The sequence below is a fragment of the Salvelinus sp. IW2-2015 genome, unplaced genomic scaffold, assembly GCF_002910315.2.
Source record: "Salvelinus sp. IW2-2015 unplaced genomic scaffold, ASM291031v2 Un_scaffold4282, whole genome shotgun sequence".
Taxonomy (NCBI): Eukaryota; Metazoa; Chordata; class Actinopteri; order Salmoniformes; family Salmonidae; genus Salvelinus; species Salvelinus sp. IW2-2015.
In genome coordinates this window covers 96,116-101,238 of record NW_019945553.1, presented here as the reverse complement: position 1 = coordinate 101,238, position 5,123 = coordinate 96,116, and the positions used below count along the sequence as shown (strand labels likewise).

General features: G+C 44.0%; 1 non-coding gene across 1 annotated transcript; it reads right to left on the bottom strand.

The window, feature by feature from the left end:
- Positions 1–261: 261 nt before the first annotated feature.
- Positions 262–4,624, bottom strand: LOC112077106 (glucokinase (hexokinase 4) regulator). The gene is made up of 7 exons (XR_011478035.1): positions 4,461–4,624; positions 4,109–4,177; positions 3,015–3,084; positions 2,860–2,933; positions 814–880; positions 582–635; positions 262–479 (listed from the first exon to the last, which is right to left on the bottom strand). It is a non-coding gene; the product is annotated as a glucokinase (hexokinase 4) regulator (transcript).
- Positions 4,625–5,123: the final 499 nt, after the last annotated feature.

Genomic DNA, 5,123 nt, shown 5'->3' with positions numbered 1-5,123 from the left:
GCACACACACACACCACACACACACACACACACACACAACACAACACACACACACACACACACCACACAACACACACACACACACACACACACACACACACACACACACACACACACACACACAACACACACACACGCAAGCAGGCACACACACAAACACACACACACACACACACACACACACACACAACACCACCACACACACACACACACACACACACACACACACACACACACACCACACACACACACATCACTTACACACACACTCACTCACATAGACACACAAACACATAAAATCAGAGTATAAAATCAGTATTGACACATATGCTCCTCCCTTCTCAAACACACATACATGTATGGGCAAAGCAAAGACGGCCTGACCTGGCCTGTGTGACGGGGTTGAATCCCACCAGTACAGGAGTGTAGATGTCAGGGTGTTTCAGACAAAAGTCCAGCTGTCCTGCTACAAATGGAGCCTAGAGGGCACACTCACACACAAGAGTGACACAATGAAGCAGTTGATTGGACAACTGTTGGTGACTGGATCTTTTGACTGGACAGTTGGCAGAGTAACCTACAGACAGGCCACAGGAAATGCCGATGAACAGGACATGCCTCTTTCCTTCACATAGCTGAGCCAGAGAGAGAGAGAGAGAGAGAGAGAGAGAGAGAGAGAGAGATGGGGGAGAGAGAGAGAGAGAGAGATGGGGGGAGAGAGAGAAACCTAGATATGAAATTCATTTCATTCATGTGAATTTAAAGATTTTCCCCATTTTTAGACCACACCCCTCCCCATTCCTGACCCCTGACCTTCTCCAGTGTGAGCATGCCTAGTTTGGGGTCATCCTCTGATGCCTCCTGGGATGTGAGCAGGGCTCTACAGAAACACAGAGAAAACAAACACTAAACATTAACAAACATTATACACACAACGTTAAACACAGAACATTAAACACACAACATTAAACACAATATTAAACACACAGCATTAAACACAATATTAATCAGACAACATTTAAAACAACGTTAAACTAGAACATTAAACACGCAACGTTAAACACAGAATATTAAACACAGAATATTAAACACACAACATTAAACACACAACTTTAAACACACAACATTCAACACAACATTAAACACAACATTGAACACACAACATTAAACACACAACGTTAAACACAAAATATTAAACACAGAATATTAAACACACAACTTTAAACACACAACATTCAACACAACATTAAACACACAAAATTAAACACAACATTAAACACACAACATTAAACACATATATAGACCTGGCCGTGTGGTTCCAGGACAGCAACCTCTCCCTCAACATGATCAAGACAAAGGAGATGATTGTGGACTACAGGAAAAAGAGGACTGAACACACCCCCATTTTCATCGACGGGCAGTGGAACAGGTTGAGAGCTTCAAGTGTCTTGGTGTCCACATCACCAACAAACTAACATGGTCCAAGCACACCAAGACAGTCGTGAAGAGGGCACAATAAAACCTATTCCCCCTCAGGAGACTGAAAAGATTTGGCATGGGTCCTCAGAGCCTCAAAAAGTTCTACAGCTGCACCATCGAGGTCATCCTGCCTGGTTGCATTACTGCCTGGTATGGCAACTACTTGGCCTCGGACCGCAAGGCACTACAGAGGGAAGTGCGAACGGCCCAGTACATGACTGAGGCCAAGCTTCCTGCCATCCAGGACCTCTATACCAGGCGGTGTCAGGACGGCCTTAAAAATTGTCAAAGACTCCAGCCACCCTAGTCATAGACTGTTCTCTCTGCTACCGCACGGCAAGCGGTACCGGAGCGCCAAGTCTAGGTCCAAGAGGCTTCTAAACAGCTTCTACCCTTAAGCCATGAGACTACAAAACATCTAGTCAAATGGCTACCCAGACTATTTGCATTGCACCCGCCTCCCCTTTTACACCACTGCTACTCTCTGTTGCCATCTATGCATAGTCACTTTAATAACTCTACCTACATGTACATATTACCTCAACTAACCGGTGCCCCCACACATTGACTCTGTATTGGTACCCCCTGTATATAGTCTCCATATTGACTCTGTATTGGTACCCCCTGTATATAGTCTCCACATTGACTCTGTATTGGTACCCCCAAGTGAGAGAGATGGGTTAGTTATAACACAACATGACACAGAAACACACAGGGTTCTAGTATAACACAACATGACACAGAACACAGGGTTCTAGAAATACCACCACATGACACAGAACACACAGGGTTCTAGAGATAACCACAAACTGACACAGAACACACAGGGTTCTAGAGATACCACAACATGACACAGAACACAGGGGTTCTAGAGATACCACAACATGACACAGAACACAGGGTTCTAGATATAACACAAACATTGACACAGAACACACAGGGTTCTAGAGATACCACAACATGACACAGAACACAGGGTTCTAGGAGAACCACACCATGACACAGAACACAGGGTTCTAGAGATACCACAACATGACACAGAACACAGGGTTCTAGAGATACCACACCATGACACAGAACACACAGGGTTCTAGAGATACAAAACATGACACAGAACACGGGTTCTAGAGATACCACACCATGACACAGAAACACAGGGTTTTAGAGATACCACAACATGACACAAGAACGCAGGGTTCTAGAGATACCACACATGACACAGAACGCAGGGTTCTAGAGATATCCACACCATGACACAGAACACAGGGTTCTAGAGTACCACAACATGACACAGAACATTAAAACACAACAGAACATAGAACGTTTGCATGTGCGCGCACGTGCGTGCGCGTGTGTGTGTGTAATATCTCAAACTCTCACCTGTCTCCCCCAGCAATGATGTAAGAGTAAACAGTTTTCTGCTGCCTGTCTCTCAGGGATCTGTTAAACAATGACTGGAAAAACACACATCTCATATAGAAACTGCATATAACATATGATACAATTATAAATGGTGGAATTATAGTAATAAATACCGCTATTAGGAAGGCCAGGCGACCAAGGTTCCACACAACCGCTCAACACAACCAGACTATCCTCTGGGTCCTGTCAAACACACACACACACACACACACACACACACACACACACACACACACACACACACACACACACACACACACACACACACACACACACACACACACACACAACACACACACACCACACACACCACACAACACACGTACACACACACGTACACACACACACACACACACACACACACACCACACACACAACACACACACACAACACACACAAGCACACACATACAAACACAGACACACACACAGACATGATACAAGAACAGAAGCATAATTTCAGAAAACCTCCTTGTTGTCTGTATGTTTATAGAATGTGTAATGTACCTGTATAGAATGTGTCTGTATGTTTATAGAATGTGTCTGTATGTTTATAGAATGTGTCTGTATGTGTAATGATGTGTCTGTACTGTATAGAATGTGTCCTGTATGTGTATAGAATGTGTCTGTATGTGTATAGAATGTGTTCTGTAATGTATAGATGTGTCTGTATGTTTATAGAATGTGTCTGTATGTTTATAGAATGTGTCTGTACCTGTATAGAATGTGTCTGTATGTGTATAGAAATGTGTCTGTATGTGTATAGAATGTGTCTGTATGTGTATTGAATGTGTCTGTATGTGTATAGATGTGTCTGTACCTGTATAAGAATGTGTCCTGTATGTTTATAGAAGTGTCTGTACATGTATAATGTGTCTGTACGTTTATAGAATGTGTCTTATGTTTATGAAGTGTCTGTATGTTTATAGAATGTGTCTGTTATGTTTATAGAATTGTCTGTATGTGTATTGAATGTGTCTGTATGTGTATAGAATGTGTCTGTACCTGTAGAATGTGTCTGTATGTGTATAGAATGTGTCTGTATGTTTATAGAATGGTGTCTGTATGTTTATAGAATGTGTCTGTATGTGTATTGAATGTGTCTGTATGTGTATAGAATGTGTCTGTACCTGTATGAATGTGTCTGTATGTGTATAGAATGTGTCTGTATGTGTATAGAATGTTCTGTACAGAGAAGAGTGTTTCACCCTGAGAATTTGCTCCACCGTCCTGGCCACCTCCAGCATGGTCCGCACCACACTGTCACTGAACAGCCTCTGACACAACACACACACAACACACACACACACACACACACACACACACACACACACACACACACACACACACACACACACACACACACACACACAACACACAACCACTGTCACTGACCAGGTACATTGAATACTTCCCCAATCCCAAAATGGTGTGATGTGTCTATCAAGGTGAGCGTGTTGTTGCAAGGTCCAAAAAGTTATGTTAAGGGTGGATGACTGTTCTTTCCCAGAGCCTTGCTCCTACCTGAGCTCTCTCTAACCTCTGACCCCTGACCCTGACCTGGTAGATGGTTCCTGTGTCCTTTTGGAACATCTGTGCGTCGCAGGCTGCCAGCAGACGGACAATATGATTGGGCGAGGCCTTGTCGATGTCACGAGTCAGGGGTTGGACTTCTCCGACACAGGAAACCATGGCTCGTAATCTGGCGACTGACACAGAAGCATCATGGGAGTTGGAGACCAGACAGAGTGATCTGGGCTAAAATGGCACCCTGTATTTGACCAGAGCCCCTTGTGGATAACCATAAGCACAAAGTGCACCTCTCTCCAGATCTCTTACTCCCAGCTGCAAGTGTCTGAGATCTCACTGAAGTCCCTTTTCGCCATTGTTAAAGAATGCTGTAGGTCAAAAGACGAAGAGTTAGCCAGTGTTTTAAATGTCTGTCAGTCTGTCTCTCTTGTTCTCTCTCTCTCTGCTCTCACACACACAGCGACACTAAACATGAGCCATGGACAAAGGTCTCTCTCTGCTCCACTAAGTGACCTTTGAGACATGCAGATATCAACCAGTCTGAGACAAAGTTTTATTGCGCTCTCACACACACACAGCACACACGCACACACAACACACACACACACACACACACACACACACACACACACACCACACACACACACACACACACACACACACACACACACCACACACACACACACCAACAAG